We start from the raw sequence: 25,984 nt of genomic DNA on the forward strand, positions 1-25,984 counted from the left end.
AGGCATTTCCACTGGTTTTAGCAACATTGGGAACCTTATTGAAGACAAGATTGTTGCAGGCGCAGCTGTTTTTAGTACTGTGCCAATTAAAGTTACTCAGGCCAATGGTATTAAATACTGGCAGCCACACAAGCACTAGCAGTAAGAAAAAGCAGTTTGGATGGTGCAAACTCAGGTAGCCTCAGAAAGCTGCAGAGACCAGCTGTCTCCCGTTATGTCTGTAAATTAAGCCTTTAAAAGTAGCAGTTACTGTTTTTAGGAAGACATGTGAAGCTGCTGTATTATTTTCTTGAGGAACTGGAGCATATTCTGCTGTCATTCCTTCATGCTTAGAGATGTTAAAGCGTCTGAGGAATAAACCAGGGAAGATCATACATAGAGGTTTAGAGACTGTTCTGCATATGAAAAGCTTCTAGAGGTAACATCCTAACCTGATTGGTATTGTGGTAATTGTAGCATCTGCTAGATCAAAGAAAGAACCACAGTGACTGGTTTTCCTGAAAAAGAAAAATGATACTCCATCTCCCTTTGAAAGAGTTGAAGGCTTTTTTTAACACTGGTTTTGAATGTGGAGCAAGAGATAAGATGAAAATACTTCATTAGCTTTATTTAAATTATACACTATAATAAATAAAACATGAAGATTACAACATCAAGCACTATAGCTAATAAGAATTAAAACTGCTTGTGCACATGCATTATAACTTCTCCTTTAATTATTGGTCCCTAACCTCTTTCACTGGATGCAGAATGAACAATGCTGAATTAAGCACAGATATTTAATACCGCTTGCTCTCTATTCATTGCCGACTCATTGCTTCTCTGTGTGCTTACATTAATTTCCTTTAACAGCGCTCCCATGAGCTGCAGCGTTGCTTTTACTTCTGAAGCACCACAATTATAGAAAAGATATTCATCAGTGCCTAACAGGACTTGATTTTTTGGTCTTATACATTATGAAATACCCAGAATATTTATGGTATATTGCCTGTTGCCTTAATTTTCTGTAGTAAGACGACTGGCATTGTGAAAACACATCCCTCAATCCCTTCACAAAATCAGATTCAAACGATGTGGCACATAGCATCGCAGAATTTTTTGATAAAGAAAACTTAATATGTTACAATTTCTTTAGAATTCTGTAAAGAACACTCATCAGCCTCGGTCATGATCCTGCTCTTCTTCCCCCCCCCTCCCCCCTTTTAGTTTTCCTAGAAATGACACAGGGATTACATAGAAAATAGCTTATTTTACTGCACAGCTCTGCTCCAAAGTAGAAAAATCTATTCTGTACACTAAAATAGGTATGGCTCCATGTGCATATGAGGGTGAGGTGGGAAGTCTGTAGTTAACTTTAGGTTATTACGCATAAAAGGGATGAACTGAAGTTGTACAGGCAACATATACTGTGTGCTGGATTTTGCAAATTCAATATGAGTGCATGTAATGTAAATAATTTTCTAAATGAGAAAAGAAAGAGATCAAAGCTAAAAGAGGCCTCGCTTTCTTAAGTAGACTGTTGTTTTGTTGGTTTTTTGTTGGGATTTGTTTTCTTTACACCTGTTAGTACTACATTTCTCTCCCAGCTTTTTCTTTCCTTCTTGTACATATACGCACAAATTGCAGGCCAGAGCATCACCTTTTGGTCCAAGATTTGACACACCTTTCATAGGCTGGAAGAAAAATTATAAAGTGAATGAAAAGGCTAACACATTGTTTGAAGGAGAGCGCAAAGGGCTAAGGTAAGAGAGTTGCCCTCAGGTGGGGAAGGTGCCAAGGGCAGACTGCCCACTGAACTCCTGGGGCCTGCAGCCTGTACAGCGCAGCAGCTGCCCTTAGACACTCCATCAGGTTTCTCATATCCAGGCCTTTCAGCAGTCAGCATCCACAAAGGCATCCGAAAGAAAGCAGATGACAACCCCCATGGAGACTGTAGATCATTAGAAACTCAGGTTGTGCGGAGGTCTCCAGTCCAACCTCCTGCTCACAGCTGCGTGGTCAGACCAGGCTGCTCAGGGCTGTGTCCACTCGGGTGTGGAAAACCCCCGAGGAAACCCCTCCGTTGCCGTCTGTCCTCAGCACGAAAAACCTTTTCCTTACACCCCGCCTGAACCTCTCCTTTCCACTCACGCCCGTTGCCCCTCAGCCTTCCACCGTGCAGCGCAGTGCAGAGCCCGGCTGCATCTTCTCGACCACCTCCCCACGGGTGCTGGGGCTGCTGTCAGCCCCCCATCGCCACCTCTTCCCCAGGCTGAACCAGCCCGGTCCCCCAGCCGCCCCGCACGGGAGGGCGCCCCAGCCCGCCCGCCTCGGGGCCCGCACGGAGCTCCCTCCGCCGCGGCCGGGTCCTGCCCGCGCGGGGGCCCGGCGGCAGCCTGGGGCCGGGCGGGGCGTGAGGAGAGCCGGGCTGAGGGGGCAACCGCCCCCCTCCAGCCGCCGCCGCGCTGCCCGCCCGCACAGCCCGCCGTGCCGCGGGCCCGTCCCCAGCCCGGCAGGAGCTCGTTCCGCCTCACACCGGCGGACTACGCGTCTGCGCGGGGACAGCGGCATCCCGGCGAGGCGGCCCCCGCGGCACGCTGCGCCGCTCGCCCGGGGCCCTGGCTGGCCAGCGGCGCTGCCGAGCCGCCGTCCCACCGGTGCGGGTGCTGCCGCCGCCGGCCGGGCCGCAGCCTCCGCGCCCCGGACGGGCAGTGGCCGTGGGAGGTGGCCCGGGCGGGGGGGCGGGGCGACGCTCCCGCGCTGCCGATTGACGGCCGCCCCAGCCAACGGCGGCGGGGCGGGGGCGGAGCGGGCAGGCGGCGGGCCGGCGCCGGGGGCCCGGCTGAGGAGGAGGCGGGGGCGGGGCGCGGGGGCGGGGCGCGGGGGCGGGCGGGGCGCGGATTGGCCGGGGGGCGGGGCCGGCGGGGGTTTCTGCCGGGCTGGGCTGACGGCCGCCGTTGGGGAACTTCAATTTCGTATGTGAGCGGCGGCGGCGGCCGTTTGCGCGGCAGGTACCGGCGGGCAGCGGGGGTCCCTGGGGCAGCGTGGCCCGGAGCGGGGCCTCCCGCCGGCGGTGGGGGGCGGAGGACGCCGGGCAGCGGCCGCGCTGCGGGGTTGGGGGGCGGACGCGCGCCGAGGGGCCGCTGTGACCCGGACCCGTCGGCTTTTTCCCCGGCTCCGCTCCGTCCGCCGCGGGCGGGGCCGGGCCGGGCGCTCGTCCTGCGGGCAGGGCTGCCCCCTCGCTCCCTCCCTCCCGGCCCCGGGCGGCCGCTGGGCGGGCGGGCGGGAGGGCGGTCGGGGGCTGTCAGAGCCGGGGCCGGCCGTGGGAGGAGCGGGGACGGCAGGGGGCGGCAGCGGCCCCGAGGAAGCGTGTCCGGAGCGTCCGCCGCCGCGACCCCCTCCCCGTTGCCGGCGGCGGGCCCGCCGCAGCCCCTCCGCGCGGTGGGGCCTTTTCCCGTCTCGGGCGGGCAGGGGTCTCTGAGGGGGCGGCCTCCTCCCTTCCGCGGGGTCCGGGCCCGGCGAGGCCGGCCGTGCGGAGCCGCGCCTCGCCGCCCCTCGCGTTTCAGATCCCCGTGGCGGGGCTGCCGCCGCCGGCACTGCCCGCAGCCTCGGCCCGCCGCCGCCCCGCCAGCCCGCCCCGCCGGGGGACGGCACCTCAGGGCGCCCCGGCCGGCGCTGGAGCGGCTCCCGCCGTCGCGGCCGTCCCCGCATCTGCTGCGCTTTTGGGTCTCCCTCTTCCTGGCCGGAGGCTGCGAGGCACGGAGGAGAGGGGGGGTTTTCCCTGGAAATCTGTCCGGATTTCTGTCGGTTACTCTCCCGCACCCGTCATATGCATACTGCGCGAGGAGAGGAGATCTGTGATTTTTTTTTTTTTTTTTTCTCCTAAAGCACCACTCCTCATTCTGATAACTTCCTCCGTTTGCATCTTGGGCTGTTTGTTTCTTTCAGCTGTAAGTGAGCAACTGCAGAAAAGTGAGCTAAGTAGGACCCTGCACTGAAGCTGTTTGTCAATAATTAGGTAGGGGATGAAGTTGAGGAAGCATGTACATTCCTAATTTCCGTTCTCTTCAGGATTAGAATAAAAACCAGTGTAGCATCCTATTGTATGTTCTTTATCTGCTATTTAAAAAAAAATAGTCTACCTTTGAAGATGTGATGACCTGGCCTCTGTGTGAACATTATGCACTGAGGTCTTTAAAAAAAAAAGTGAGATGTTATTTATAAATTTAAGTCCAAAGTTCTTTTCCTATTATTGTTCTTTTCTAAGGCTTTGATTACAGCACTGTGAAGTTTGAATACTCTCAGAAGAGCTATTAACACTGTGGTAACAATTTTAGTGCAGCATTTTTCCACAGGTGAAGATATCCCTGAGTTGAAGTTAATCCCTTTTGATGTTAATAGTATTGTGCGTGCATGTGTATGGCTAGAATGGACTTAAAGGAGGTTACGGAATGAATGATTGCTGATTGACATAAAGGGAGTTGGTTTGAGGATTTGTCATCTTAATGATTATGATTTCCAGAAACAGCTTCTGAAATAAATCACCGCCAGGGAACAAGTAATAGCTACCTAGGGAGTAAACTTAGGTTAAGGTGCTTTGATACCAGTAACAACTAGCAAACAGTTAAATTAGGATGCTTTTTCTTCTTGTAAAGCTGTCTAAGACCCATTTTTAATTAAAACCGTATAATTTGTAGCTTTTTCATTGACCTATAGTGCTTTGCTTAGCTTTACTGCTTCATTTTCCTGTCTGCTAGCATGGGTGCTTCCAGGGTGTTAGTGAAATGCAACAAGCCTGTGGTTCTGGAAAACTTAGCCTTCAGCAAATTCTCATAAACTTGCATATTTCCAGGCCTGCAGAGTTTGAAATGGCAAGGTACTTTTTTAACAGGAACTATCTAAAAAAATAAAGCTGCATCCTTTGTCATGATATTTTTAAGGTTAAAACAGCAGAAAAATTCAGTCCCTAAGCTACACAGCCAACTGGTTATAGACCCGGTTCAGAACCTGTTTTGTGGCATCCCGGGTTATGCAGGAACAGCCCTGAAAGGGTATTCAGCAGAAGCGTTCTGCTTCAGCTGCTGCTCTCCTCTCTTCCAACAAGTTTCTATTTCTGCTTGCCATGCTGTTTTCTATCTGGTGTTAACCTCTATGGTGGGAAGTTGAGCTGCTTTCTCTTGCTTAAATTGCAGCGTTCTGCTGAGTTTGATTCCCTTTGGGCTTAGAATATGACCTTCCCTTCCGCATTGTCAGTGGTTATGGATCTCAAAGTTTATATCAACAGTTTGTACCCATAGCAGATGAGCTTGCATTGTAACAATGTCATTCAGAATGGTCTAGGCAAGACTGCACGCATTCTGTGTGCGCACATGTTGAAAGTGGAGAAGAGGGAGAGTTCAAACTTCTTAACAGCCAGGGCCATGTGGAATAGGCTTCCAGGCTTCATTCCTTTGGAAATATACCTTTTGTTCCACTTCTAATTTGATAAGGCTCTGGCAATTGCAGTCAATTCATACTAAGTTTCTGATGTTATTACCACTTTTTGACTTAATTTAAAAGTAGGAGCAAACAAAGGCAGCTCTCTGAACAACACTGTGAATAGTTCTCATTTAGAGATGGTAAGAATAATTGTATTACATATTGTATTCAATATGATCTGAGTCATTTAATGAGTGTGAATATAGGCAAAATATACATTTTTCATGTGGCTGACTCCCAAGTCATACATTTAAGGGTGAGGAACGTGGGTCAATAGGAAAGTGTTCTGCGAAGTACAGACACTTAAAGGAGGTATTGTGAGTTGTGATTTAATAATAATTTGAACATAAGTTCTCTGTAAGTCATTGTTCAAAAAAATCAAACTAGGTATATAAGCAACGTATAAAATATATGACAAGGTAATAAAATCTTTCTGTAGTTGGTGCTTATGGGATTCCTTTTTGAATTCTGTGTTCACTTTTGACAGTAAACTTTAGAAAGTTGATGGTAATAACCTGAACGAACTTAAAAAGTTACAAGAACTGGTAAGCATGTTTAGTACAAAAGATTGATCTATTTAAGGATTAAAAAGGGAGGGAAGAAAATAAAATGGTGATAGATGTATCTGTAATGTGGATGAGAAGAGATAATAGTGGCTATGAAAGGATTCAGTGGCAGGAAAAGGATCGAAATGGCTTATATTTCTAATAGGTATGTCTGTAGTATGCAGCATTACTCTAATTATTGGAAGAGGATAAGTTTTCTTCATTTTAGTTTGCCATGTGTAAATTGAAATAGGGTAAAAATGATTTTACTAAAGGTTGTAGTAGTGTATTTGCCACTAGGCATTTTTAAAGCAAGATTTAATAGTTTCCTGACAAAGATGTACTAATTCAAATGGCAGTTTCATTCTGGAACTGATCTTAAGTTGGGGGGGAGCGAGAAGAGGGAAGGTGGGCTTTCTTCCTTATTGCAGGCAAAATTAACCCAAGAAAAGCAGTGTTGGAAAACTGTTCACTGTATACTCACCCAATGGCTGGACATAAGAAAGGGGACAGGAGCAAGAAAAGGGGATGTGGGAACATGTGATTGTGTTGTAGCCTGGGTTATACGAGAAGTCAAACTGCATCATAAGGGGTTATTTCTGGCCTTCTAAATTGAAAGAAAAGACTCCTTTTGACTTTAAGAGCTTTAGACTTGTAGTAAACTGCCACACGCCTATTTTTTTTTTTTAAAGAGAGAAAATCAAAGTGCAAGTTAAATGATTGTGTATTTTTCCCTTCCTGTTTGGAAGGGTGTTCACATTTAAAAAATATATTTCTCGTTTAAGCACAGTTCAATTTCACTTATCTGGTTTTCAAATTCACTCAGCTGGCAGGATAATTTTTGGTGTAACGTGACTCCAAATTTAACTCTCTTATAGGTAAAGAAGATATTGTGCTGTTATCCAGTTGTCATAGTTGATTGCGTTCTACTAATCTTCAAGACTCGTATTGGAGTTAGAGGTAACTTGTGATTTATTTTTTTTTTTTTTTTTTTTTAATATCAGAAAATTCACTGTAGGAATTTACTAAATAGGTGAAGTTCTGTGTTCTGTTTCAACCTTTCAAATATTTTTGCTGTTGATGTGATAAATTTACATGGTTTAAGTTGTCAGTTTTGTAATATTATACCGGAAAGAACATATTAATGATGCTCTAAATATTTTGACTTTTTGCAAGTCTTAAATTCTTAATTAAAAAGCTTGTGATATAAACTTTTCTGTGAAGGTAATTTTACTAGTGACTTATTTCCTCCATAGACTTCACCTTGTCTTTGAGTACTTTGTAAAGATTTACAGACTAAGTGAAGGCCGTATGAACAGAATATTGATTAATTACTATTGGGTAATCAAAAAATAGCCATTCTCTTTGTCTAGTGAAATGAGAAAAGTATGTTCTGTGTATGGTATGAGATTATAGATTTGCATGTAATGCAAGTGAGACAGCTCAGCAAGAATACATGCTTGTTTATTTTAACAGACTTGGGGGAAAAATTTTTCTGTTGCAGTAGTGTCTGATGTTTTAGTGGCACTATGCAAACACTGCGTTACAGCAACACTGTAAGTGCTGCCACCTGCTCAGCAAGCTGTATAGGCATTGCTGACAATAATGCTGAATAGCATTCTCTAATTTCAGTCTATAGCTCATGGCTTGGTTTCTCCATTTTATATTCTTTATGTAGTTCCTTACTTCTGACATACTACCTTGAAAGTAGGAAAAAATCAGAAGAAATCTATGGACTCAGTATTTAAAACTTCAAACCCCAACAAAACAAAACTCAAATCCTGTTTCCCTTCTCAAATAATTCTCTTTACCTTCTTGCCTTCTACGTTCCTGTACCCTGGGTTTTTTTCTAGTTCTGGAGGAAAGCTGGGGCTGGATCTCTTCTCATTCTTAGGAGAGTAGAGGGCTCAATTATAGATGATGTTTATGAGGTCTCATAAAGGAGAATTTCAGATGCCTACCCTTTGCTCTGCATATCACAACTTCCTTTGATGGTGGCATGTTGTTTTGTGACTGGACTCAAGTATGTGATGCTTTGAAGGCCTGACTTCTGTTAAGTTGGTCTCTTGTATAAATACTGATTGGCTGGCTCTGAATATTCTCAGAAGCAGGTAGTAGTGTTTTGTTGTGGTATTTTTGTTTGTTTGTTTGGGTTTTTTCCTAGTGGAGATAGGGTACTACTGCCATTCATCTATGTAGTGTTTTTATGAATAGTACTTGGTGCTTCAGAGACCATGTTGTGAAGGAGCATTGCAGGAGGATCCTCTCTTTAAAACTGGAGATTTCTTTGTCAGTGTCTAGGGAGTTAACTGAGTGTTTTACGTGATATTGTATCTACCATGGTGGTCATATTTGTCTGTGTCTTGGTTTCTCCTCCCTGGATTTTTTCTGAAGGGTGTGATATGGCCTGTCTTTCAATTTACCTTGCTGTTAGTAAGTGAAGAGCAGCCTGTGTGCTCTGTAAGGTCATTGTTAGAAGACTTTGGCCTTGAATAGTAAAATAGGGTTACCTAAGGACAGTTTAAAGGGAACTATGGATTGCATTGATGCTCTAGGTTTGAATCTTCCTTTATGCGTCTAACATTGTCTATGTGGTTTTCTGTTTGCAAAGCACTAGTTCTGGAGACATGTTCTGTAGGAAAAGATGTTCAGTTACCAGAAAATAAAAATAGAGTCTAAAAAAGAAGTGTGGACTCTCTGAAAGATCAGTTTTATCTTAAATTGCTTGCACTGATGACAAAGCAGAGTTTAACCAAATATTTGTTGTTGAAAGGACTCTGTAATTAGTAGTGTTGTACAGCTAAATGTAACACCAGATTTTACTGTAAATTACTGCTATCCCGTTACTGTGGCTTGAGAAGTATAGACTATAACTGTGGTATTCTTTTTAGTGGCCTGGATAAGAATTTGACTACAATGTTTTAAGAACATAGTTTTTGTATTTTTAATAACATTCTTCAGTACGTATTTAAAATGCATGATGTGATCTCTGACCACAATGGAAAATTAGAACAGCTTTTTCTAATTTGAAATACTCGGTTATCCTGTATATGGGATTTAAAATATATATTCTTATTGCAAGCTTTTGAATTAGTAATAGACAGACCTTTAAAATCTGATTGACTCAGCATGTATCCTACTTCTTCTGAAAATCAAACCAAAATTAAAATCTGATGATAAAAATATGTGCTTGGGTTTCACATTTGTTGAAACATTTTTATTACTTCCAGTTACTCACAAAAGCAAGGATTCATTAATAAAATATTTTGGAATATACTGCGTATGTCCTGCAAACTCCTTTGAGTTTGAACATTTCAATTTTGGATCTGAAAGTTCTTGTTCAATTTCCAAATACAGTGTTTTGTACTTGTAGACACTATTTGTAAATAAACTATTTGCTCTTTCCTCAGCTGAAAGAAGCTGTTTTATCCTGTTTGGCTTCCTTCTTTTGAAGTTGTACTTAAATGCCGTACTTAAATAATACTGTAACTGCTGTTGTTCCATCATCAATCAATTAAAGAAATGTGGCAAAATAGTAGGCCTGTATATCATTGATTGTCTCTTAGAGGACTGGATCCTTTTTCTTGCATGGCTTTTTGGATACTTTTCCTGGTAGGATATCACATTATTGGACCATGAATCTGAAGCATATCCAATGTCTGGAGGAAAAGGGGTGGGAACCCACAGCCAAAACCCAAAGAATGTCATAGCATAGACTTCATTCTTAAGTCCATGTTTGGTCTTAAGGCTGCTTTGTCCCCTCTGTAGTCAACACTTGTACTGCAGTAGTCTTTGACAAGAGGTTAGCTACGTAACAGCCAGAGGCGGCTGCTCAGATCAAGCCTGGGATTGCTACATATCAATGCTACCACTCCTCCTTTACAAATCCCAATTGCAAGTGATTTCAGTATTAAACCTGTTTTGGACCTCTAATTATCTCATGTTAATTAACTTGAGGTGTTGAATGTTTGGGCTCACTTTCAGTGTGCTTTCTCTACTCTGTGTGCTTGAGGATGTGTCTTATAGAAAGCAATTAATGTTTAATAAGATTTGTGCACTTACAGATTGCTTTAATTTTCCTCCCTGCCCCAACCTTGAGTATGATATTTGCTTACAACATGAGACCATTGTAATTTTTTTCAAATACATTGAAATATTTTCATTCAGATGGGTAGACACATTTCTAAAGACTGAAATCCATATTCTCAGTCTTTATCTCTTAGTTCTATTCAGTAGAAAAGGTAAAACATATAGCATATTAAAACATTAAATTGCTTTTTTGTCACAGTTGAATTTAGTCCTGGTGTCATTTCAGAAAGTAAGGATGCTCCATGGGATAACTGCAGAATAGAATAATGACTTACAGTAGAGACCGAATACTTGAGGTATTCTGGAAAAAAGTTTACACTGTTACCAGCACATTGTTCTTGTACTGTAGCAGAAATGAAACTATATATAAGTGAATTTGGGAATACTTCAATCCTGTGTTGTAGGTGAGAAAATGTTTGGAGAAAAGGTGCCTTCTCCATAAGAAACGCTCTGTAAAATGACTTGCATTGCCAGAGATATCTATGTTTAAAAACCTCATCCAAACACAAAATGAAATCTTACTACAGAACACAGTAGTGAACAACAGCATTCTGACTTGGGGAGAGTGCCCGCATGATATATTCAAATAATCAAGTTTTAAGAAACCATATATAACAAATTTAACTGGATATTCCTGCTTTTTGAAGACCTGAAGGGGTGAAGACAAAACTTCTTTACTGCTGCCTCCCCATACACACCCATGCACATTTGTTCTGGCAAATTTGGTAAAAGATATCTAACTCTACATTTTACTTTCATCCTTAGATAAGCTCAATAATCCTGACAGAATATTTGCTGTCTTAACTAGAGACCAGGTATTAAATGTGAGACAGATCCTTCTGGATGAAGTTTGTTCAATTTTAGCTCTGATATGAAAGGATGATGCTAGAAGCTGCATTACTTCTTGTCTCTGTATGTATTATGGACTTCTGTTTCTTCTATTTCAGAAAGCATAATGAAGCTTTATAAAAAATACACGTACATTAGCTGAAGTATATTTTACTGTGCTAACTTATTCTAAAGTCTAAGTGATTTAACTCTTTGTCTTGAGGAATCGCGAGACTTGAAGTACTGGGCGAAGAATAAAAAGTGTCTTATTTACTGCCTGAAAATGGATTTTTAAAAGCCAGTGTGAAAAACACAAAACAAGCTCCTGATATGCTGGGAGCAGATTTGCTTCAGCCATTTTTTGCTTTTATAAAAATGCAACTTCTTTGCATTTTTCAGACCTTTTTTCAGTTTTCCCTGATTTTTAGGTTTGGGTTTTTTTTTCATTCTCTTAACTTGCATTCCAAGGCAACAGCTACTATGAAGATGGTTGGTTTACCATAAAATTCCCCAGCTGTTGGTGCTCTTTTAGAGTATTTCATATGCCTTAGATAAAGGGCAAGATGTACACCATACATAGCAGCGTTCAAACTTTGGAATGGGACCACATGAAAACAGCTTTTATTGTCTGAACTGTTTAGTCACTGTCATGAGCCCTAATTTTCTGACTTGAAACATCTTGTATCCATAAACTGTTGAATGATGTGGGAAGATTAATTTGCCTGGTGAAGTTGGTTTTGTGTTTTTTTTAGTGTGTTTTTTTTTTTTCTTTTTTTAAAAGAAGCAAAAAAGGTAGTATGTTGCGGTTTAGATGTCAAGCTTATTGAAGTTAAAATCAACCTGCTTCTTTCTTTTACTGCTGAATGATCTTTGCTTGCTTGCAGAGGGTACTCACTAAAAATCTGTGGATCCTTTCTGTTCAAAAGCTCACAAGGGTGTTCTTGTTTTACTGATCTTAAAAACAAGTCAGTTTTTCTTTGACTTTTTTTGGTTAAATGTGTTAAGAGGCTCCATTTAATTAGTTACATTAGAGACTCTTCTGCAAATGTTAGTTTTCAAATTCTAAACAGGTTTTTATGTTGTATTGTTCAAGGTTAACAACAGTATATGATGCTGGCTAGAAGGATCAATATATCAGCAGTTAAATTAACTGCACAAGACACAACAAATGGTTTTATATTCTGTGAATATTTTCAGACCTTTGGTTATGTAAAGAAGGTAAAAGCATAGGCATTTCTTTTGGAAGAATGCGGTTTTCCTCTGGCTGATTCTTTTTTGTTTTTTGGTGGGGTGTTTTTTTTTTTTTTCCCTGACTGAAGCGTTGTTTCATATAGCTCAGGCAGTATGTCCATAGGCGTGTCTTGGTAAACTGATCACGTAGTCATGATAGCAACTCAAATTAAAGCAAAATAAAGTTCATGTTCTCAGAGATCCTATTCAATGTTACTTTGTTTTTGTTTGGTTGTTTTTTTTTAAGCATCCAGGGCTATGGATAGGTTCGCACAGTAGAGTTAAGTCATGGTTATAGGTTTCTAAGAGATACTGTTCTTGAGGAATGCTTTTAAATTTCACTGTAAGTGTCAGGAAGTTGTTGGTTTATTCAGAAAAATCATAGAGGAAAAAATTGTCATTTAGGTGTAGGCAAACAACCTTCCTGCACTTCAGAGTGAACAGGAACAAAAAAAAAAAAGTTGATTAAGGTATTGTAAGTCTTTTTTATTGTCTATTTTGTGGGTCATCATTAGGAGAGATGGTTAATACTTTTATTTAAAAACTTTAACGGTAGATTGGTTGATATGAAAATGGTGTTGATAAAAACTTCTTATAGAAGATACAGGAGACTTTATAAAGTGGGGTTTTTTTGTTTTTTGTTTCTTTTTACTTCACATGTTCATGTTGGAGGACAATTCTTTGCTCTGACCATACTCCTCTGATATTGGATTGTGCTTTTGATCAGCTACCACTTCAGAGCTGAAATTGCTGTATTTTCAGCAGTGATAAAAATCAAAGCAGGACTGAAGTACTTGGATTTTGTGTGTTAGAATTTGTACTACATATTATACGAAGAAGTTAATCCTACTTCTTGTAATAGGGAAAGTGCTTTAGGTTTTAAGCATCAGGAGCTGATGCAAGACAGTATCATAAAATACATTGATGTTGTCATGGGATTTTTTTGGATCCCTCTTTTTTTAAGGAAACAAAGTTTTTTTTGGGTTTTTTTTGTGGGTATGGAGTCTTCATTTCTTTAAGAGAAGAGCAGCTTCTGACTACCTTCAGGTTCTGCCTCCCAGCAATGTGTTGGAGCCAGTCATTTACCTCCAAGTCTATTGCTGTTGCATGTGCATGGGGGGAGTCTGCGGGACAGGGCTGTGTTGTGATGGCATTGGTCTGCTGTCAGGTGACACTTTCATTCTTGAAAGTATCTCATCCGGATTTGAGGAAGACGGTTCCCATATACGTATGCAAAGCAACGGTGTTTCATGACAAATACGAGTCGGATTAAGTCTAATTTTGTTACACAGATGCAAAAATGTCTGATTTTGTGCAGTTAAGTCTGTCTTTTTTTTTTTTTTTTTCCCCCAGATGCATTCAGGTTTAGTATTATTCTCTGATAGTTCAAGAATGTAGCTGGTACTTGAATAATTGCGTGGAAATTTGCTTACTGAAGTTTGTTGGTGTTGTAGAGGCTTGAGTAACTTTCCTCACGTGACAGAACAATGTTAGTTTGATTTCTATACAGAAACAAAGTTGGAAAGTTTTGCAGTATATACTTTTATAAAATGAAAGAGAAACAAAATCATAAAATAGCAACTTTGACATCTGTCAAAACAAAGCTTCATGAATATTAAATATTCTTATTACAACAGCAAGATTCTGCTATAATGGGAATTCCACCTGTACCATTTTTCTAATTGTTTGTTTGCTATTGCTAGGGTATTAGCAGTTATCTTTTTTTATAGAAGACAAACCATGTTTTGCCATTAGATTTTTGCAAGCTTAAAATGATAATTACTTGTACTTTTCAGTAACATAAAGTAAAATTACAGGAATTTGTTTTCTTGAAATGTATTTTTGCAGAGCATTATTAGACTGAACTGGTATGTGAACTATGATGGCATGGAGGGAGAACGTACCACTGTGTGGGAGTGAATTGAAGCTGGAGATACTTGAGACATTTCTGACTATGATTCATTATTTCTTTGGTTTGGTGAGCTTAGAGAGTAGAGTGTGACTTTTGTACCTTTGATCGTATGTCTCTTGTATGTGCAAACATTTGAACAGCAAATTTGGCCATTAACCAGACTGTAGTTTTTTTTCTTCAATACTAAATTTGAACTTATTAAAGTAGTGATATCAGTGGGCAATTCTGTGTCTGTAGATCATTCGAGGACAGTGATCCCACAGCTGGGGTTTTTAAATGCTACACTGCTTGACTATGGAAGGCTTCTTGTTGCTTTATATGAAGGTGATCACATTCAGGGCTTGAGCTGAAACTGAAGCAGCCACCTCAGAATTTTTTGTTTAAAAAAAGGCAACATAACTATTGCTGCAAATGAGATAATCTAATATAGACCTTACATCAGCATGATTACAATATAAAGACTCCTCTGCAAAATCAAACTAAGCTGAATATGCTCCCACGCAGTGCTTCTAACCTTTTATTTTGAAAACAGTTGTTGCTGCTTTCACCCTGCTAGACTAAAGGAGATGCCTTGTTATCTTTTCAGATATATCTTCCTTTGCATGAAAAACCTTTCAATTTACTGACCTGTCTCTATGCTTGAAAAGCACTGCCATAGGCTACACTTACTTTTCAAGAGTATGCAGTCATTCACATGACAAAATAGTCTTTGAGGCTGATAACCTGAAAGACTGGTAATTCGGCAAGATTTTTGCCAGCAATTCAGTGCTTTTCAGCCAAGAGAGAATGTGTACTACATTTAGTTTTCCAGTTTGATCCATTGATTTGGTTGTAGTTACTTTTTTGAATGATTTGTATGCTTTTTTGTCTTGCTGCTACTCTTCAAAGCACACTGGCAAATTTTAGTGTAGAATTTTTGAGGAACTGAGCAGAAAAATCAAACTCTTCTTGAAATTCTTAGCTTGCTGCTGCACAGGGAGAAGTGATAGCAAGAGAAGAATCACTAATGCATGTGGAGAGCATAGGTACAAGCTCCTGGGCTTTGACTTCCACTAGCTTTCTATTTCTGGTTGCTGTGCTAAAGAGGGCATAACTTTTGGGGTGAGAAGTAAGAGAAAAGGAGGAATCTAAAGTCGAATGATTTGTTTTGTTTTGTTGGTTGTTTTTATTTGTTGTTGTTGTTGTTCAAAAGTCACCTATGTCTCTTGTTTTGCAGCCATTTGTACCCTGTTAGGATAAGCTGTACTTATTCCACCTCATGGGTAAATGCTGCTAGTCTTTTTTTTCTTACAGCTAGTGGGCTTTGTGGCTGTTTGTCTAGCATCATAGTGCAAATGGCAATATTCAAGGGTCTGACTAGCATCTAGTTCTTGAATAGCATGAAGCAGAAAAAGTGAGAAGAGACTTGCAGTCTGATGTAATGCAATGACTCTGCATTATTGTGGTTTTGTGTTCACGAGATATTTGAGTCAACATAGGAATGTATGATCAGTAAGATGCTGCCTTGTTTCCTGTGGATGGTTTTATTTCCTCTTCTGTAGGGAATATTGACTTAAACATTCAACTCATTCTATAAAGCTAAAATATTTCTAAAACATCTTCGCTGACTGTTGCTGCTGTTTGACTTAAAGAATGTATAAGAAATACAGGAGTATTAATTAGCAGAACTAATCTCTTCTGATTATGATAGACTGTTATTGCCTACAGTAATATCATATTTTTAAATCGTGTGACTTCTTAGTTAAAAAGTTCTTGCATCAAAATGGTTAGTTATAGTGACTTTCTAAAAGCATTGCCAGCAGTTCTCACAAGAGAGGGTGTTGAAATATAGCAGTTGATAGGCAGGCAGACAATACCTTTTGGGGAGAGATTTACTGTAGAGAAAATTATTATTCTTTTTACGCAAAAATGCAAAGATGGATGCATTAAGAGATTTCTGAATGTTTTCTAATGATTTTATTTTTGGTGGTCTCATGACTATTGTATATGTGTTATTATGTAGCTTACCTCATATTTAATAACACCCTAGTCTCCTAATGCTTATGTATCTCCCCACCTTTTGGAAAAGGTTGAGATGCCATTATGAGAGTGCTAAATCAGATCTGCTGAGTTCTTGTAATAAGATGCCAAAGACCCTTCACTTTTTTTCTCTTCCCCATAGAGTCTCAAGAGTACTATAACTTGATTTATACTTCTGTTTTTTCTTTTTCCAAGGCAAGCAACTTAATTAAGCAGCTGAAGCTCTACACAGGCTGCAAATTAACTTCTCTGATGTATTTTATGATAGATACCTTTAACATAGCCTACCAAAGTTGGTATGTTCTTCAAAAGAAAAATATATGGAAGTTAGTATAGTCAGTTCCCTGGGTGAGACCGAAGTGCTTTATATATTGTCTGTATGTGAAGATGTGTCTGTGTCTCAACTATCATTGCAGCTTTGAAACTGTCCATTAGTGCTCAGATCGGAAGTAGATAGACGACCCAGCTGAGAGTAAAGGTAACCTTTTGATTCAGGACATGACACTTCTGTTTCCATACACAGTGGATGTGCTCTCTGCTTCCAGTCTAAGAGGTCACCATGCCCAATAAAGTAAACTGCAACAAATTCTGTGCCCTTGTGACAGGGGTACAGAAATGATGCCATGAGTTATTTATAATCTGAAGAATTGGCTGCTGCCAAAATTCCAGGATAACTGTCTAAAGTTTTGTTTTCTCAGGTTTGTCAGCTGCAAGAGTTGAGGTACACTGATAATCAGTGGGAACTAACTCAGTTTGAGTACTTGCAAAACTATAATGAATATTTGACCAAAGTTATCAAACTAGCTATTCAGGAGACAGATTTTTTTTTTTTTTTTTTTTTTATCTACCTCATCCTGTCTGCATTATCAGTTCAAATACCTGCAGCAAGCAGAGCTTCGCAGCTCTCTTTGTGCTTTTATGATAAGCTAACTGTTCACGTGTTTCTGAGTGCCGATTCTTTGGGTTAAAGGCACAAATTAATTTGCATTCTGAGTGCAATGGTGATGGATGGGGAGGGAAGGGAAGAAATCCAGAATGCAAAACTCATGATGAGAGTCCGGCAAGCTGAATAAACTGGATTTGGAGATCCCATCTATTTAATATCAGATGAAATTGGCTTGTATTTCTGGATTTGCCTCTGCTAACTTCTTTCAAAAACTTTTTAATGAATATAGTAGTAATGTGGTAAAAGCAGGCCATGAGCAGTAAAATTTTTAGGGGATAATCAGTTTTTCGTGTATTTGAAATATTGCTCCACTCATGGTCTTTCTCCTTTTTCCTCCCTTTGTGCTCTGGTGCTCCACTGTACAATATTCATGAATAGTTGGAAGCATTAATATAGGAATACTGAAATACTAGCCTGTCTTAGCTAGTGGTGACAAATATGTTGTTGACCTTCCTGTAATCCTCCTCAGAATTCATTTCAGGTTTACCTGAAAGCATCAGGACTTTAAATATTTAAAACTAAGTTCTAATGGAAGAACTCATGAAGCATGGTTTTCTGTGACATTGTCTTGCTCTCCTTTATAACAAAATGTCAGCTTTCTTCCTGTCACTAATAAATGTTTCTGTGCTGTCAGTACCTCTTTCCTTTGTTTTCTTCCATTATCCCCTAAATATACTTGATGCAGAACCATCTGGTATCACTAGGTAAGTATGTATTTTGTTTGGCTGACAAGTTTTGAATGTAATATGTTACTTATGGGTTCGTACTAGGCATTTTTCACTAATTTGGATTTCTTTCCCGCCAAACTCGTTTTATGAGTCCTGTAAAAATTAAGTATTATTGAGACCTCTGGACCACTGCTAAATTTGGTTAAAATTGACCATTGAACTTAAACATTACTAGAGAAGGATAACAAACAGATGAACAGGCAGTATGATTGCACAGGTCTCATTTCTGTAGGAAACCAGGCCAACAATTGTAATGTCTCAAACAGGGTTCTTGTTGGAGTTCAAAATAGTCTTTGTCATCCTATTCCTAATACATCTGATGATAGCTGGTATCTCTTGGTCTCAGTTTGGTTAGATTATTAGCAGGTTTGAGGTAGGGATTCTAGTTTTATTTTTGTGAAGTACTTGGCATCTGTCAGAGGTGAACATAAAGGCATTCTTGTCTTAACTTTACATTTTTTATTTTCCCTGCTTCCCTTGGAGAACATGATTAGTCATTTTATTTGTGCCAGGAGTTATAGAATTGTTGAGGTTGGAAGGGACCGCCAGAGATTGCCCAGTCCAACCCCTTCTCCTGCTCAATGCAGGGTCACACAGCCTTGTCCAGTCAGGTTTGAATACTTCTGAGGAGGGAGAGTCCACAACTTCTTTGGGCAACCTGTTCTAGTGTTTGACGCTCAGAGTAAAAAAGATATTATGTTTTCCGCCTTATGGTTAAGTAGAATTTCCTGTATTTTGATTTGTCCCTATTGTCTCGTATCATTTCACTAGGTACCACTGTGTAGAGCCTGGCTCAGTTTTCTTTACTACCCCCCCATCAGGTATTTATACGCTGTGATAAGATCCCCTGATTCTCTTTCCCAAACTAAACAATCCCAGCTTTTCCAGCTGCTCCTCATATGGCAGATTCTGCAAGCCTTAGACCATCTTTGCTGGACTTGCTCCAGTGTATCCTCAACTCTCTTGTACTGGGGAGCCTGAAACTGGATGAACCTGTAAATCGTAATGTGCAGCAGGGCCGTGGTGCCAGGCAGCTGTCTACCGTGAACCCATAGGCATCTGTTACATATGGGAGAGGGTCCTAGTAGTTTGTCTTGTAATGCTCTGTCATGTATGGTCTGTGTACAGTTTGCCAATGATTACCGTGACACTCCTTATAAGAACGCAGAGTTCATATTTGGTTCTGAAGACCAGCTTCCAGGCTTGTATAAGGTATTTCAGATGGTAGTAATAGGGTAGGAGAGGATTAGTCAAAAGAGGATCAATACAGAGAATGGGTTTTACTTTTAAGTATGTTATGTGTATGTATGTACATATATACATAAAAAGTTTGCCCAGCTTGTGATTTTTAAACTAATGGTTAAAAATAAAAAGTTACATGATTTAGCTTCTAAAGCAAAGGCAAGAGATTTCTTCTGTTTTGTTTCATTTTCATCGTTGTTTATTTGTACAGATATGTCTTGAGATGTCAGGTGGGGCTTAAACTCTGTACGTGAGGCACAGTAGTTAGACTTACGGCAGTTATGGAAATCTTACGACTGGGAGAGAGCAGTTGATGTTTCCAATTTTAGTTGAGAATTCTGATTTACTTTAGAAGGCTTTTTCCCCTCTGAAATCTTTTACCGTTTTGCCTGCTTTTTGCTTCAAGAATGGTTAATGGTGAAGAATTCAAATTCAGGAATGGTTCTGGTAAAACTGAGCATTTGTAGATTGCCTTTTGGTGTCAGGCAAATCTTGCTGCTATACAAACTCACTCTGTGTGTTGTTGACTTTTGTTCCAAAAACCATGTCAACTGTTCTGCTATATCCTTTGTAAGCTTTTAAGTTCGCTCAACTGAATATATCTTATTTAGCAGCTGAAATCTCTGATGGCTTGTCATGAGTAAAAGGTCTTATTTCCTCTATTTTTTTGCAAATAGGAAATGTTAACTAGCAGAAGGATGTTGCAAGTTAAGGAAAATACCGTCATGATCGTTCCCTTAGTAACCCTTAAGTCATTTGCTGGGCATTTTTCAGTACGTGGACAACTCTTCTCTGTTAGACCTAAATGACAACTGATTCTTCTTCTTTGGAAGCCTTATTATGAAAGTAAGAATTTTGGTAAATGCGTTAAGATTATTTTTAACATAGTTATTAATACCTCCTTCACATTTGTTGTTCAACAAGATCTTTTGAATTTATTGTTAGCTACCCTTAGTTTTTCCTTAATGAGGACTCTCTTGAAATCCTAGCCTTGGTTTGTCTAGTATTTTATTAGTATTGCTCATATGGCATTATACTAAATCAATTACTAGAACATTGCCATGCTGTAGTAAAGCAAACTGAGTGCCTCAGCACTGTAATGCTGTCTGTTATTTGATTCCCTGACCCATGTATTTTGCTTTTCTAGTTACTATCTTTCTGTTGCTTTTTTAAGCATCAGAAGCTATCCATCAACCTATATGTATCCTCTTTGTTAATTAAAACATCTGGCAATGGAAAGTTTGTAGCAAACTTCCCTGTTCATTTTAACCAAGGGCATGCCATGACTCAAGTGCAAAACCATAGTCCTTCACAGGTACTCCTCTACTGTTTTAGAGCGGGAGAGAACCTACTAGTAGACCACAGAGTAGAGTGGGCCTGGCAACAACTGGGGCCATATTCACCAAATAATTCTAACCCTCCAACATGTTTTGAAGTGTTTCGTGAGTAACGGGAGACAGAGACTCTGTGTTAGATTCCAAAACATGTCCTGGTCGTTGTCATCTGAGTTGTTAAGAAAACATAGAATGTGCTTGATCAAATGAAGTTGAGTATTCCAGGCAGAGAAGTAACTGAACTTCTTTTAAATGTGGAAGCTGTGCCATTTCTTTTTCTCTGACCTTAAGCACATGGGAAAGAAGATAGTTTCTAAGCAAAGGGAAAAGGAAATTGTCTCATATTTATTAAATCCTTTTCCTATCAGGAAGTATGCATCAGGATTATATGCTTGGCAAGCAAGAGTACATATTTTGGCACATACTTCTTTCTTTGTAACTTTAACAGCCTGCCAGCATTGCAGGCAACACTAGCAGCAGTCTGTGTCCCAGACAGTTTTGATTATAAATCCCAGTGCCTGCAGCGGGGGAGAAAGCTCCATGGGGATGGGTACTATTTGGTCGTCTTGGCTTCTTTTCCTTTCCTAGTGCACTGGTGAAAGAGAGAGTAAGGAATAGCTGGAGAAAGCAAGAAGATGGCCATGCTGGTAGTAACCCTCTCTGCATCCTAGTTAAATATCCTATGAATATTGCCTAAATTTGAGGATGTTCCAGGCTTCTTGTGATGGAACCAATGGTCTGCAATCTAATTGTATTTGAAAGATCTTCTATAAACGATTGTTTGAGTGCACCAGCCCCCAGAATTACAAATAGCATTGCCTACACAGGCATTCCAGAAATTTTGTATGCAGTCTTTTCGTGCTTATCAAATGCAAAGTTGATCATTATTTCCAATTTTTAAGTATATGGCTAAATCTTTTGTAAAGTTCCTCTGGGGCCAAACAGTGTCGTGAAATTTAGTCCTCAGTCAGTGATCAGATCTGCGTTGATAACTGTGCCATTTGACGTGACACGGCTTCCCCATTTGCACAAGAACAGGGGCAAAAATAGTTGAGCATAGTTATGTTTTCTGTTAAGATTTTGTGTGATAGTGATGACCATGCTATTAAAATACTTCATGTGAAATATCTAAGCTAAAACTAATGAATTGTGAAGAGAGGCAAATGATGACAGTAGATGCTGATTCTGAAGGAAAGACTGGATGTTCAATATACTTTCGTTTTCAAGAAGTTTAGTACCTTTTTATGCATCCTTTTTTTTTTTTTTTTAGAAACTCCAAATTGTTAATACGTTTAATAACGTAGCTAAAGTGTTACGTTAACACAGTTTGAGTATTTTATGTAAATTTGTTCTTCTAAATCATTTGAATAGAATACAGTTCTGAAATTTTATGGGAACATTCCATCTACAAATACACTCTATCGTCATTCTGTGGAACGAATATGAAGAGTACCAGACCATGGAATCACATATGTCTTTCCAACTTTCGTCTTCAAGCAAATTTTATTGTATTTAAAACTTGCTTTAAAATGTGTAAAGCTTGCATCTTAAAATCTAGTATATTCCCTTTAATGTTAAAGTTAATTCTTTGGGGGACTGGAGACAAATGTGTAAGGAATATTTTGAATAACTTATTTGATTGTAAACTGCCTTTATGGAGCAGTTAAATACATATTCTGGTTTTGGTTAAAATGTGGTGACTTTTTTGTTTTTTAAGGAAGATGTTTAAAGCCAGTCAGTTTTCTCAAATACTAAGGAGCTATTTAGGTTTTGAATAGCATCTTAACATAAAATGGAAACTTAGCTACTGACATTCTTTTTAACTTCATGCAAGCTATGTATTGTGGTATATTTTTGTGGCATGTAAATTCCCTATCGACATATTTAATTGTGTGAAATGTCTGACAATAACGAATTGTTGGTCCTCTTAGCTCAATTTTATCACATAGTCTGTGTGTAGCTTTTTAAGTCTGCAACAAGGAAAGCTGAAGCTACAAAGAGTAAAAACTTTGGTTACTGTGCATATAGAAGCTACCCTCCATAATTCAAAGGAATTGGATTAACACAACAACGTATTTGTTTTTCTTCAAGGGAGCACTGAGGTGCTGCCAATAAAACGACTGTTGAAATAACTGTTGTGTCTTCCATAGTTTCAATTATATCTACCACATGCAAAGTGTTTCGTATCTTATTAGAATCAAGGTATTGAACACGACTTAGTCATGAAGATAAAGGAGGGTTGTTTTTTTATCTAGTGTGAAGTCTAAAAATTGAGTTCATAACATCACTAATGTGTCTATGCTACTTCCTGAGGATATTCGTAAGACCAGATTTCTCTGTACAGAAATTCAGAAAGTGGATTACCAAAGCCAGTACCACAGCTTGTAAAGCTTGATCTTTACCTCTAGATATCTCTCTTGAGCCAAGGATCCTGAATCTCATTTGTGAGGACTTGATATTTCACAAGAGATTGTAGCTATAGACAAGACAAAAAATACATTGCTATTACTACTTGCCTTAACCATATCATATAGTTCATTCATTAAGCTGGTATTCATTAGCAGAAAAGGGTGATTGTTGATTTTGCAGATTAAGTCCCTGTTGTCTTTATAGCATAAAAACAAACAGAAAGGTTTGATTACTTGTTTGATTACTTGTTATAATTCCTTTGCCAGCAGTTCTCATTTAGGAAACTTCTGCCACTGTACACACTTTCCCTGTATCCCCTCTTCTTTTTTCTCTTACCACATAAGAGACTGCTGCTTCAACTTTCTCCACATGTCCTATGAAGACAGAGATATTTTCCCTTGTTTATTTTAGTTAGCTGTTTAGGTGGCTTCTCCCTAAACCAGGTATGTGAAATAGTTTGTTTTAGACATCAGCTGGGGAGACACATCTTAAACCAAATCGCAATGAGTAATTATAGCTTTACTAGATGGTACCTAACACACTTCTTCCAGGTGTGGAACTGATGTTCATTCAATTTGTTAAATTTTAACTTGGTTAGGAATGGGGACACTCGATGTGCACTGCAATGAAAAGTCAAATAAAAGAGCTCTGTAAATTTCTTTTCTTAGGGGTATCAGATGGTGCAAGATTTAAGTGAATGGATATCATCGTTTAAAAAATGGTGCTATCTTACCTACCAGTACAATCATACACCTGTTTGGTATTCCTGAATTAAAGTAGCAATGCTTCTTACTTTAATAAGACACAAAAATAACTCTTTGAAATTACTATTGAAAATACTTTATGCCTATGGCATAATTCTGACTAAACTGGAAAGCTCTTAATGACTGACAGATTGTGGAGAATAGTTTTTAAACACTTAAGAATGAGCCTATGGCTGAGAAGTCCTGGCAAGTTACAGATCCTGTAGATACCAAGAACAGTATTGAAGGGAAAATGCAGATGTCATACAGTAGATCTTAAAATTTATATAGCCTCAGTCTGTCTAAAATGCAGGTAGCTGATGGCAGCAGTTCAGTTAAGTGTAGCTGTAAACAGAGGGACAGCTGTAAAGGGATGAAGAATTTATAGTATAGCTTTGTAGAGTAATTGCAAGCTTAATGCAGAAGAATGTCTCCTGAGGCACTTCAGGAGGTTCCAGTGAAATAATTCACTGTAGTAATTTAGCTGTAGCTGGAAACAAATTCATTTATTTGTTTTGTTTCAGTAGTAGTGTTAGCCTAATTTCCTCTTCTACCCACCCTCACCCCCTGAAAAACGAAGTTCAACTGAGATGCTTAGTTTAAATTAAACTGTGAGACCTGATAGGAATGATTACACAAAAGTTTGCCAAACAGCTGCTTTTTTTTATGAAAAGTTGATGTTGGGGGCAAAGTAATAGTTTTAATGTTTTTGGAAGGAGAAGGTATAGACCAAGATTGCCTTTGTTATATGCTTTGCTTATCTGTCTTCTGTCACAGAATTGATAGGTAGGGTGGGGGGCTCATAAGGGCAGCAAAAGCTCAGCCTAAAACAGAAGGATGAGATTCTCTGGGTGGAGGCTCTGTGCTTTGCGTGCTTTGGCACAAGATCTGCTTGACTGGCTTAGGGTGCTGACACTGAGCGAGGTCTGCAGCCCACTCCTCTGCATCTTGCCCCATCCTGTACTGGCGTTTATTAGCGCTCTGTTTTGACAGGCAGAGGCAAGCTAGAGTGAAGCTTGATTCTTGCAGTATCCTTACCTCTGTTTCTGTTCTCCTGGCTGAAACTGGGCAGATTTTCTGGGAAGCTGTCAAAGGTTAGAAATTTGGACAGAGAGGAACCAGGAGCATAGGTGAGGGCAGCGGAACTGGAGTCACTGTGCAGTGAGGCTGGGGAGGTCACTGGGGCTCCTGAATTATGGGAGGAAGGATGGAAGTGGGAGCTAGTGCTGCTGCTGCTGCAGGAAAAATTAATTGGACTGGAAAAAGTTAGTCTTGTCAGTACTGCTGAGAAGGCCTTGAATTCGCGCTGCTCTGTCCCTAAACTTTCAAATGAATTATATGGTTAATGGACTTACTCAGTCATGTGACTGGTGCCTTTTAACAGAATAGACAAATCTTGGAAAAACTAAATATTGGCTATGTTTAAAAGTGTCTTTGTGATTTGCTTTTGAAAATGCATTCATAATAAGTGATATCATGCATCTCCTCTGATAGCTTCACTTTTCTTTAAAATGTTTCCCTTTTAATTCTTTGGCATATCAAGGTGCTACAAATAGGAGAAAAGGTTGAAGGAATCTTGAAAAGCTTCAGTGTTTCAATAACGTCTACAAAACTTAGAGCTAAGGTAATTTGAGAAATGTGGTGCTTGACCTATGATACTGCTCTAGCTTGCTGTTGGAAATGGATGAACTAGCCAAACCAGTAAATCCACTGTGTAGAAAACAGTATTCTGGAAAAAGACCACCTTCAACAAATACTTTATAAATCAAATAAATATGTTAACTAGCATGAAAGTCTTTGGTTTCTTGAAAAAAGTCAATGCAGAATAACTAGTTTAATACTAGAATAAAGATGGTTGTGACATGGCAATAGAAAACTTTTTACTAATAAAACTTTCACTTGTCAAATTTGCTTCTTCCTAATATTTCTGGAGGTACTAAATGTTCACCTTTAAAACAGTTTTCTACTTGTTCTATAGTACAACCATTTGAAGAGAATTTATCATTAGTATTTGTTGTGCCTGTTGTGGTGAATGGAGTTAAATCCAGTTGGCGACTGGTCACGAATGGTGTTCCCCAGGGCTCAGCATTGGGGCCAGTTCTGTTTAATATCTTTATTAACGATCTAGATGAGGGGATCGAGTGCACCCTCAGTAAGTTTGCAGATGACACCAAGTTGGGTGGAAGTGTCGATCTGCTGGAGGGGTAGGAAGGGTCTACAGAAGGATCTGGACAGGCTGGATCGATGGATCGAGGCCAACTGTTTGAGATTCAACAAGGCTCGGTGCCGGGCCCTGCACTTGGCTCACAACAACCCCATGCGATGCTACAGGCTTGGGGAAGAGTGGCTGGAGAGCTGCCCAGTGGAAAAGGACCTGGGGGTGCTGGTTGACAGCTGGCTGAATATGAGCTGGCAGTGTGCCCAGATGGCCAAGAAAGCCAACAGCATCCTGGCTTGTATCAGAAACAGTGTGGCCAGCAGGACTTGGGAAGTGATCGTCCC

The 25,984-nt window shown here is 40.1% G+C and overlaps 1 protein-coding gene across 3 annotated transcripts in view; it reads left to right on the forward strand.

Annotated features, from left to right (window-relative positions):
* The first annotated feature begins 2,920 nt into the window (after positions 1 to 2,920).
* Positions 2,921 to 25,984, forward strand: part of EPB41L2 (erythrocyte membrane protein band 4.1 like 2) — a 119,609-nt gene continuing 96,545 nt past the window's right edge. For all 3 annotated transcript variants that reach the window (XM_082306598.1, XM_082306599.1, XM_082306600.1), the window contains exons 1-2: positions 2,921 to 2,990; positions 6,881 to 6,962. The gene's annotated coding sequence lies outside the window, so the exon portion shown is untranslated. The remainder of the gene's footprint in view (positions 2,991 to 6,880; positions 6,963 to 25,984) is intronic.

Source organism: Platalea leucorodia (genome assembly GCF_965183815.1).
Source record: "Platalea leucorodia genome assembly, chromosome: 3".
Taxonomy (NCBI): domain Eukaryota; kingdom Metazoa; phylum Chordata; class Aves; order Pelecaniformes; family Threskiornithidae; genus Platalea; species Platalea leucorodia.